The sequence below is a fragment of the Pseudonaja textilis genome, chromosome 3 (genome assembly GCF_049901715.1).
Source record: "Pseudonaja textilis isolate UNSWEBS1 chromosome 3, rPseTex1.2, whole genome shotgun sequence".
Taxonomy (NCBI): domain Eukaryota; kingdom Metazoa; phylum Chordata; class Lepidosauria; order Squamata; family Elapidae; genus Pseudonaja; species Pseudonaja textilis.
This window is the reverse complement of record NC_141992.1, coordinates 157,390,388-157,402,870: the sequence shown is the minus strand read 5'-3', so window position 1 is coordinate 157,402,870 and position 12,483 is coordinate 157,390,388.

Genomic DNA, 12,483 nt, shown 5'->3' with positions numbered 1-12,483 from the left:
ATATTGTCTCACATTTACATATCTTAAATCTGTGTGTTTTGATCTTTTCTTAACAGCAATATTTGAAGCCATCTGTATTGTTGATTGATTGTCTTCATAAACAATAGAATCTGCTACATCAATTCCCATATCAATTAATAGTTGCTTATAACAAATTAAATCTGTACATAATAAAGATAAACATGAGAATTCAGCCTCCATTGTTGACAAACTTAGATGTTTCTGTCAAATAGACCTCCATCCAATCAACACCTTTCCCAATAATACTACAGTACCCGACGTAGATTTACATGTATTTATGCCTGTAGCGAAATTTCCATCAGCATATGCAGTTAGACTTAGTTCATTTTTAGGCTCCAAATACAATGCATAATGCATTGTTTGTTTCAGATATCTTAGCACACGCTTAGCAGCTTGCCAGTGCCTTTCAGTTGGCTCAGCATTAAATCTAGCTAATTGGTTAACACAGTATGCAGTATCTGGCCTTGACCAATTACTGAGATAAGATAAAATACCAATCAAGGACTGATAAATGTTCTTATCAAAAACAGGACTTTGAACATCACTATGGCTAAACTCCTGGCTCATCAGTGTTTTAGCCAGTTTACAAAGTTCCATTTTAAAACTTTTTAGTAATTGGTTAATTTTATCTGCCTGTGAGATTTTGTATCCTCTATCTTTAAACCAAGATATTGTTTGATTTCTCCTAACTGTTTTATTTTAAATTTCTTCTCTAACAGTGATATTATTTTAGAAGCTTCTTGTTCAGTTTTGGTGATTAATGATATGTCATCAGTAAACAATAGCAACAATGACACTACACCATTACTTTCCTTTTTAAACAAACATGGATCAGCCATGCCAGCTACAAAACCTATCTTAGTTAATTCCTTAACTATACACTGGTTCCACTCATATCCTGATTGCTTCAAACACTCTTTTTCAATCTCCAGCAATCAGCTGAATTATCATTTTTGATACCTAAAGATTTCTTTAAATATATAATGTGTTGCAACGGTGCATGCAGATATGCCGTCTCTACATCTAAGTGATTTATATTTCTCCTTAGCTGCTCACACTAATGCTTCTCATAATGTAGTAGCCTTCAGACTAGGTGCAAACACCTCATCGTAGTTGTTTGCTGTCTGATTGAACCCTTGTGCTACTAACCTGGCTTTATGGGTAACGGTCCCATCTACACCTGTCTTCAGTTTATATATCCATTTACATCCTATGGCCATGTTTACCTGGTGGTAACTTAACATTTTTATATACTTCCAACTTTTTTAATGATTCCAGTTCCTTATCCATTGCTTCCTGCCAAGCCGCCTGATACTGAGCAGGATACAGTTTTAGTTCATTATAGTTATTTGGAACTGTATTCACTTGGCATACAACACTAGCCTGATATCTATCAGGTGATTGTGTTACACGGGTTGAACGTCTTGGTAATACAGGGCTTACTGGTGGACTCACCTGTGCCACCTGCTCCTGTTCTTCTATCTCCTTTTGTGCCTGTTCTTCCTCTTTAATGGCTATTCGTGGTTTACTTAATTCATCTTTAGGGTCTACTTTGGTGTCAATAATAACATCATGCTGGATTCCTGCTGGATTCCTGTTCCAGTTTATCGCACCCAACGTGCTCAAGAAATTTTGCACTAGTGCTACAATAAACATGAGCTGTGCCTGGATCCCAAAATCTAAACAATCTATGGTTGGCCTCGTAACCTATGAAAAATAATTTCCTAGCTCTATGTTGCCCTTTCAGTCTTACTTGTGAGGGAATATGCACCCATGCTGGAGCTCCAAATGTGTGTAGGTAACTTAAACTTGGTTTTCTGCCATGCCAATGAGTAAATGGCAATTCACCAGTTGTTGTGTTAACTACATTGTTTAAAACACGGTTACTACACATTATGGCTTCACCCCACAGTGTTTCAGGCAAACCTGAATCAGATAACATAGTGCGAGCCATGGCTTGTAACGTTTGCCCTCTTCATTCTATAAGCGAGTTATGTTGTGGTCTGTAAGGTGCAGAACATTTATGCTTGACACCAGCCAATTTCAGCATTATTTGGAATCTATTATAAACAAACTCAGTCCCATTATCAGTAAGTAAAGTAATTACTTTATTCCTCATTTTTCTCTCAGCAAATCTTAGCCAGTTAAAGAAATGTTGGAATGTTTCTGTTTTGTTTTTCATGAGATAGCAGAAACCGTACCGTGAGTAATGGTCCATTATACTCAAAACATAGCAGGCACCTCCCAAACTAGGTTTCTTAGGACCAATTATGTCATCAAAAACAACCTCTAAAGGTTCTTTGGTCTTAAACCCATTTAGTCTGTTTGCTGGAGTAACCTTGCTTTTATCTTGGCTACAGGCATTACAGTTTAAATACTTGCTACAGGGTTTTAATTTTACTCCCTCGGACAATTCAACAGTTTGTTTCAACATTTTGAAATTAATGTGCCCCAGATGTCTATGCAGTGAATGTATACATTTGTCATGTGGCTTAACATTGTTATTAACCAAGTTAGCCATCTGCAACTGGCTGTATCACATATAAAACATTCTCTAAAGTAGTAGTAACACTTTTACCCTCTTTCTCTATTAAAGGTTACTAAAGGTTACTGCATAACCAATATTAACTAAAGCCCTTACTGATAACAAATTAAATTTCAGTTTAGGTACATATAACATAGTTAAATGCTCATTTATACAGGAACAATATGCCGTACCTTCACCAGACGCTTTCATCTTCCATCCATTTTCCAATGATACATGTTGCTTACTCATAGACATCTTTACAAACCTCTCTCTATCTTTAGTAATGCATTGTGATGCTCCACTGTCAACAACCCACAAATCATGGTTTACAGTTGAATTGCTAGACATTGAATTGCTAACATTCTTCTTAGTCTTCTGGTGACTACCAGTATTCTGTTGTTTTCCTTTCTTACAGAATCTAGCTATATGTCCCCTAGCCCCACAAGAAAAACATTTCCTAACAGTATAGGCAGTTGAAGATAAATCCTCTTCTTGTGGTTGTACCTTCCACAGTTGTTCCTTATCCAGCCATCTTCTTTCTTCTTCTAACAATCTTTCGGTTATGTCAGTCAATGTCAGTTTATCTCTGGTCAGGACTTCCAGTGAAGATACATAATCATCATAACTTTCATCCAATGAGGAAAGAATGATGTACACTTGATGCAGCTCTAAAAATATCAGTTCCTTTTCATGTAGCTCTTGAAAAGTTCTTTTCATGAAGTTCAAATGAGCTAACGTATCTCCACCTTTCAGAAGACATGCTCTAAATAGTTTATATGTAAGATGTATGTGTGCACCTACACTGTCACGAACATAAATCCTCTTCAAATTCTCCCAACACCTAGCAGCAGACTCTTCTCCACGAATATGGACTAGCTGCTGGTCACTCAGTGTTAGTCCAATTATACAAAGAGCTTGTTTGTTGTTCTGTTTAAAGTCAGCAAGCTTCTTGACATCATCCTCATCTTCTGGATCCCAAGTATTTACATCCGGTGGGTCTTGAACTACATTTCATAACCCTTCTCTACGCAGAAGTAGACTGCACTCCATAGACCAGGAAACATAGTTTGTCCCTCCAACTGGGTTATCAGTAATACACTTGTTGGCGGGTCTTGTGCCATCTTTACCAGGACAGTAAACCACAATTAAACAGTAAACAGCTGTCTGTATACAGTACTGTGCATTCACACCAACTCTCAGTTATCTGAGCCTGGTATGGCCTGGGCCCATAACCAGTGTTGAAGTAATTCCCCGTTAGGAGAATGAACACGCACAGGGAGATGTAGTGAGAGTAGTGAAGAATAACACACACACAGCACACAGCCACACTGTATAGTAAAATGTAGGAACAGCAACACTCAGCAACAACAGAACAGGAACTGAACAACCCAGGTTTCTGGCTCCATCTTATGGCTGTTTGAGGAACCACACCCAATTACAATTTTAGCATTCCCTTAAAGAGACAGTATTAAAATGTCTATCCTGGTTTATATATTTTCCAACCCAACTAACTGTTAGGTGACTTACATTCCTAACACCTACAAAGATCAAAATTTGTAGTTGTAGTTCTATGGAAACAAAAATCTAGATTTTGAAGAAGCAGAATAAACAGAATAACACTCTGACCTTTGGTGTTGCAGACACCTTCTGAGAATATCATTGATAAAAACATCTACTATATCATCAAACAAACAAATCAATCCAGATTCAAATTATCATATTTTAACAATATGTGAAGAAGTACAAAATTTCCTACAAGCTTCCCCATAGTCTAAGGTGTGAAGATTTAATTTTATTCTCACTGTAAAATATGGACAACAAACAATTGATTGCTATATTTAAAAAGGCTTCAGAATAAATTAATATATATGAAGAAGAGAAGTCTGCAAAAGCTTATGTTACAATAAATTTATTAGCCTTTTAATTGTTAAATATTTCTTTCCAAGAAAATAAATTAACATAGGGATATAAATGTTTCTCAAAGCATTATTAAATTTGCATATATTATTTACTTAAAATAGCTAGCCTTTAACTAAAATAGTAATTTGCAAATTTCATTTCTCTTCTATTTAACAGATGGAAACAATACCTATTGTTGCTATATGAAATTGTAGGTTAACAACAGAAGCTGTATTTCCTAAACAAAATCTAAATAGGAGATACACATTCCAATTAAACTAACCCAGAGGAACTTAGAGAGAAAAGCACAGATCATAAGAAAATTACAAAGTATATGTACACAAATACACACATGAGAGGGAAATAGGTAAATAGGCAAGTCAGATTGTTCATTACCTGAGAAGTAAAATATTAAGTGATAATTGTCTAAAGAATCCTACATTTACAAGTAAAAATTTCTTTCTAGAATTTAAAAAAAGGTAAAAATGGCTGCAAATGAAGCCATCTGGTGAAACATTTGTTGCATTAGAATTTAAGCTCTCATTTGTGATCATTTCCTGTCAGCTTTAGAAACCAACATTGCATCTGAAAGTATAGATAAACAAAATTATTTATGTATATCATGAATAACATTTCATATGATATAAACAATTTTCCACTCCTTCATAAATGTGTAAATTAATGTCTGCAAGGGATTATGATTTTATTTAATAAATTCCATCGTCTCTATTGATCCAAGTTAGAATTTTCTGGATGAGCTTTCCCATTTTTTTCTTTTTTCTTATTGTGAGGTATTGCTATGAAAGAACTATCCATATCCCAACTTCCTAAATCTCCTAAATTTGCTCATGTGGATTTTTGAATTTACTCTGAATTTGTTAGTCATTAATTCTTTCCACACTGACTAGACACCAAACTGTTGCTTAACTCCAAATATGTTAAATGGTATATGATATAGAGGCCTAATGGTCAGTTACAGAGGGGAATCCGCTATGTCAATGAGGGTAGATTTGCCCAATTTATATTACTGAATAAGTAGCATTTGAATGTCTAAAATTAGATTGGTGGGGAGAACTTACACAGAATTTTCAATCAGAGATGGGTACAAATGGCTTTTGAAAATTATCTATTCTGGTTTACAGTGCAAAAATCTTTTACAGCCTTTTCAGTACACTGATTGGTCTTTCTCCCTCCCCCATATCTGCTTTATTCAGTCATAACTGAATTTGTACCAAGCCAACCACAGTTGCCAAGCTTGGTCTGTTTCATGAGAAATGGGAACTCTATAGCAAATAAAGAATATTGAAATAGGTGTTGGTTCTTTCCAGAGCTAGCTTTATCAAATATGATCACTAGGAAAATGTGGATCCTATAAAGTAGGAGGGTCTGCACAATTAATATTGCTTTTAGTTTATGTACAAATATATATGCCAGAGCTAGAAAAGTGAGAATATAATGCATGAGATGATAACTGGTGCCTTTCAGATGTTTTGGATCCATTAGTCCCATCACCCTTAGCCAATCTTGGGAACAGTGGAAGGTGCTAGAAGTTCTCATTCAGAAACATCCAGAGAGCTACAGGTTATCATTTATAATGAACATATGTCAAATTGCATTACTGCGAATCAAATATTAACATTTTATTAGCAAAAAAAAAATCCAAGAAGTTTGCTATTTTACATTCATAACTTTCAAATAAAAAGAAATAGCTCCTTTTAAAGAAAATTGAGGATATATATAGGTATGGTGCTGCATGTTAAAGTGAAGCTTTACATATTCATCAGGAGATTCCAGTTGTCAAGCTATTTTCTTCTCTGTCTTCTAAAACAATAGATAATGTCTATTATCTAAATCTAATTCTATTCCTCCTGATCATCTGAGGATCAATTCTTAATTTAGTTTTAATATTTCACACAAATACTGCCACATTACTCCTTAGTTAGTTTAGTTATTTAACCTGCATATACTCTGGTTTCTTTTCAGATCACATAAAATTTTGTCTGTTGTCTAAGATGTAAAAAAGAATCAACTGGAGTTTCTTATAGCCTTTCAAGTAGGAAGTAGTATATAGAGGAGAAGATAAAGATTTTATTAATAATTGTTTAGGTCCTTCGGATATTTTCTTTATTCCATACTTTTCTGTAAAGCTCATGTGAGAAGAATGTAATGAAACCTATTGTCCGCATAGTCTTTCTAAGGGGTTCTTTACACTCATATGCCAGTATTGAATGAAATTGATAAATGAATGATAAAAAGATATGTATTCTCCTTTTAAAATGCCACTCCATTTCCTCTGAGCCTCAGGACATTTGTTTAATTTCTATGCCTCTATAAAACATAGTACTTTGAGTCCATTTCACTGGTGGAATTCAAATTTTTTTTACTACCGGTTCGGTGGGCATGGCTTATTTGATGAGCATGGCTCGGTGGTCATGTGACTGGGTGGCGTGGCCAACTCAATGTCACTCACATCAAGGGATGCCTCACCTGGCCCCTTCCTTCCCTGCCATTCCTTGTCACCCAGCCTCAACTTATCTATAGTTCTGTAAAAATGTTGTTCACCTTTTTTGACTTTATTATCTGCATACTATAAATGTACTTTCATGGACCACTGAAAGGAAGAAATGGCTCACATGCTTTACTCGAGAGTGTGATAGGCAACAGGCTTTTAAGGGGCTGCCACAAAGAAAGGGGGACAATGTATTTTCCAAAGAAGCAGAATGTAAACAAGAAGCAATGGATGGAAACTGAACAGAGAGAAGCAACCTAAAGCTAAGGAGAAACTTTTGACAGTGAGAACAATTAACCAGTGGAACTGCCTGTCTCCAGAAGTTCTGGGTGCTCAATCACTGGAAGTTTTTAAGAAAAGACTGGAAAGCCATTTCTCTGAAATGGTATAGGGTTCACACCAAGGTCCGTTCTAACTATTATTCTGACACCTTTCCCAGGATTTCAACTCAAGAGTTTGGCATCCTCAGTTTTGTTGCCTGAGCAACAAAAGTTGGATTAGAAGACCTCCAAGGTCCCTTTCAACTCTTGTTAAACACATGTGTATTTTATGCTCTGGACTATTGAAAATTGAATGCATGTAAACCCTGAAAAATATGTGGTAGCCCTGGGCAAAAGAAAGGCAGAAAAATCACTCTAGGTGTAGGGACAGTGTAAAATATTAACACATGATAAATAATGGAACAATTAAAAGTAATAGCACAGAGTTTTATCTCTCTCTCCCTCTTCCTATTTTTTCTTTCTTTCTCTCCCTTCCTCTTTCTTTCTTTCTTTCTTTCTTTCTTTCTTTCTTTCTTTCTTTCTTTCTTTCTTTCTTTCTTTCTTCTTTCTTCCTTCCTTCCTTCCTTCCTTCCTTCCTTCCTTCCTTCCTTCCTTCCTTCCTTCCTTCCTTTGTTTCTCTCTCTCTCTCTCCCTCTCTCTCTCTCTCACACACACACAAACACAAACACACAAAGAGAGAACTTAACAGACAAGCATTTTGGAAGCAGCTCCTTTAAATTTCTGCAAGGCTCGATTCACCCGCACCCCCTCTGTCAGACTGCACTCTTTCTCACTCCAGGCACTTTACTCACACAGGGAAAGTGATACTTGCAGCGTCCATGCCTTTCTTCCTTTCCCCTGGAGAGAAAGAGGACGCGGGGAACGGAAAGCTAGGAGACCGATCACAAGTGAGTGACTGGGCGACCGGGTTGGGGGTGTGGCTAGTCTGGGGCTGCCACGGGTTCAGCAACCCACACCAAATAACTGCTACTGGTTTGCCCGAATAGGTGAGAACTGGTTGAATACCACCTATGGTCCATTTATAGCAAATAATAAAGAATAATCAACAGTATTTAACTACAAAACTCCAATATAAAGAGAAAAAACTGTAACAAAGTCCAAATTACTTCCAATGATCTGAATGAATCATAAAATCTATAACTGCAGTTGAAAAGGTCTTGAGGTTATAGTACCAGAGAAAAAATCTCTAGGAGGTATATTGAAAATTTAGATACTACTGCCAAGTGGTCTCCATGTAGCTACTTTTTGGCAGCTTAATACCAAAGTGAGAGGTTTAAAATAAACCCTATGTTCTAATTAAGGACTGGGCAGCGTGAGAGGAAATCAGTCACAGAGTCCTGAGAATTACTTTTAAGTATTTTTGTTGTGCAAATCATATGGACATTCTAGATAGTGTCAGCATAAAATGTTTTATGTCTAGTACTAGTGTAACATACTTAGTCTTCAAGAACATAAAAAGTTCTAGACCTAGAGTTGTGCAATATTTTGGATTTAAATGCAAAAAAAATATGTTTTGCAGCAGGGCATGTAGCATTTGTCTGACTTTTGTTGCCTTTTGGTTTTATTTCTGTATTTTGTACTGATATCTTTTGCATATAGAATAATATTTGTGAGATGGGTTCTCCTCCGTAGATTCCATATAATCCCAGGAAAAATGCTTCTTTTGTGTAAAGAGTCACAGATAGGGACCCTTTCACACCCTGAACTATTATTTTCAGCCTTGAATCAGTGCACAATACCAATCAATGAATGATTTGAAGTAGAAAAATTCTAACTCTGAATTGCATTGAAAACTGTCATTGATAGAAGCAATTTCATGTCTCAGTCCTAGTAGTGGTTTGCCTCAACAGGAGCATGAGGAGAACATGTCAGAGGAAATGGAACCAGTGCTTTCACTCTTTTGAGGACTTGAAAATGGAATGCTGTAATAGGAAAAGTCAGATACTACTGACAACACATAGAAAAAGCTCACTACTGCTGCCTGACTTATGTACTGTAGAAAAAATGCAACAGATAACTTCTCCTTCAAGAGCTGTCAGTCTGACTCATTTCATAGGCATTTCAATTGATTTCATTTAGAAGAAAAGGCATGTTATTACTTCAGTTATCATTTTTTTTTTGTAGTATCAATTGTCAAAAAAGGCTTCAACACAGTTTTAGCTGCTCAACTTTTATTGACTTTAATGACAGAAGAATGGCTAAAATCTTATGGACTAACATAAAAATTTACCTCAAATGCCAGCATAATTGTATCTGCTTATTTTACTGACAAAAATAAGTTGTTATTTCTGTCACTTCATCAGAGCCAGAGTAGCAGATAAAAAGCAAGCTGAACTTGACTTGACTTTGTGTGTCATGGCAAAATTGGATAGCAGGTTTCTAATCCAGAGTTGTTACTGAAGGCAATGATTAGTGATGGACAAATCTAAATAGCAAGGCGCTTTGGTCCAATTGCTAGTTGTTCGGAAGTTCAGCTGTTAATTTTAACCTCACTCAAATATAACTGACTCATGGTGTCTGCAAAATTAAGGGGATGATATTGTAAAATTGGACTTGTTAGCAGACTATTAGCCCATCCTTAGGTTAAAGTAAAAAACAATTGGAAAGATAACTTTTTCTCCTTTCCAGGCAGAAAAAAAGATGTAATTACGCACATAGTTACAGTTCAGTAAATCAAAAGTAGTTAAATACATCATCAGTGCTCTTGCCTGCCCTGGCCTCAAATTAAGAGTTTTCACAGGTAGACAGCTGGCCAAACTTTAGTGAAAAAGCAGAAATAAAGCTAAGATTTTTATTCTGGTTGTTTTCAAAGCTGCCTCAAAGTTAGAGCAAGAGTTAGCAAAATGTTCAGAGTACCGTCCTTGCCCCATATCAACTTTGCCTTTCATAGCAACGTCTTCCATCCATCATGTGGAGGGAAAGATTTGATTTTCTTGCATTTGGAAAAATTGCCCATTAAGTCTCCCCTTTGCTAGCTAATTCTCAGAGTGGCAGGAGCACTGCCTTTCTTTTTCTCTGGGTGACAGTAAGAGAAGCACAATAGTCCAATAGCTACCATCTCACCCATACAATGAAGAGCAATGAATAGGTTGTTCACGTTTCAGTAAGAAGTGTTAAAACTCCCCCCTTTCAGACCAATAGGTGTTCAAAATCTGCATTCTTCCAAATTATACATAACCAGAATATTCTTAGTTTAAATAAATGCACTACATGATGGGAAATTGATTTGCAAAAATAGTAATGGTGAAACTGCAACTTATTTAGTGCATTAAAAAACATACACATGTTAATACAAACTTTAAAAATGTTCAAGTGTAACAACCAACTTAGACACCCCTCCATCCAAATAGGAAGTGAACATATTCATCTATTTTAAATCAGACATCTGACTTGGAAGGTCTAGAGTTGGGTTTGATTTCCATTTTTTAATTTTACTTTATTAATGTAGTGCTTTTACTTAAGAAGCACCTTCTTTTTACTGAAATATCTAAAATAGGAAAAATATAATGAGATTTGTAACATGACCTCATTGTTATTGATGTGATGTGTATTTGTCTCTGCTCCTATCACAGTCTGCTTTCTTGATGGTCACTTGCTGGCCATGAACATTTATCCAGAGACCCCTGATAACTATGGTAGCCAACTAGATTTGTACTTTGTGCTAAGCTGTAACACTAGATACATCTTATCAAATGTGTATGGCTAATCATATCATGAACTGGGGAATTATTTGCTTTACACTTCTTTTTGCATTGGAGAAATTTGGAGGAGACACAGGAAAAAAAAACTTTATCTGTAAATATCATGTGAGGGTCAATTTAGAATTAACAGAGGATTGAACATTATGAATAGGAAGCAATAACATAACCTAAACTCAAAATCTATTTCTTGAACTACTGCTTCAATTTAATGAGCATACTAACATTTCAGCAACCATTATATACTGAAAAAAAGTTTCCAATAATTAAGGATAATTGGCAATAGAAATAAAATGAACAGATTATAATGACTGTGCTGTCAAATTTAGCAGTCTGCTCTTTCAGCCTTTAGTGGATATAACAGCAGAGGGAAAAGATTTTAAGTGGCAATGCAAACTGGTCAATTGTATCTTGATTGCTGTTCACCTAAATTTTTATATTCCATGCCTCTGGTCACCTTTTCTTATGCTGTGCTAGTTTTCCTTAGACAACCCAAAGCATAATATTCCAGGGTTAATTACCAGCTGAATTAACTCTATATTTAACATTTACACTGTATCATATTCAAGTTCCTATTAGGTTTTTCTCTTATGTCATCAAACATAAACCAAAATAATTTTCAATACCCAATGTAACTTGTTACAATATGCCATTTCATTTAAGTTTTATATGATCATGATTTTATCTGTACCACTGTTATTAAATGCAGCATTTTTTTGGTGTACTGATTTTTTTTTTTTTGCCAAATCTGCTGAAGGTGTTTGAAATGTACTGAAATGTCCAATATAGCTGTCTATCATAAAACAGAAACCAAAGATTCTTAGCAGTAGTATTATCCATAAAATTCAATTTTTTATCCATAAATAGCATTATAGAGTTGGAAAACATTTGGAATTTTGAGAGCATCCACAGGCATACTCATAAAGTAATTGATTTCTTATTTGCCACTAATATATATGTGTTTGTTTAATTTTTGCAATTCCACATTCTCTTTATTGTTTGATAATTTGTTCATAACAATTTCTATCTTTTTTAAGATATATGCACTTAGGTATATGATTTTGAGTTTTGGTGAGTTATAATTCCTTTAATTTGGTGACTGCTATATCAGAGTTCAGCCCTGCTTTCATAAGTAAAACAAAGTCCACAGGAATACAATAATTATTCAGGATTTTTCTTTAGCTATTGGCACAAAAACCATATCAGATATGTTTTCAATAATTGCAGTAGCTTTAAAGAAAATGTGTGCTCATGTATTACATTCTTGTCTCTTAGCCACTGCCATAAACCTTTAATATCTTTTTAGCCAATGCTTAATACTCCTTAAATATGCATACACTATCAGGTTTAATGATATTATAAAAATTAATGTTATCACCAAATCACAATCCATTCAATGCTCCATTTCTCTAGGTACAAGTCAATTATTAAAAGAGGGATGAAGGAGGTATTTGATCATTCCCACAATACCTGAAAACTATTAACTTTATAACATTGCATAAGCCTTACATGTGACCTTAAAGTGTTTAAGAATGTAATTCTTTACTG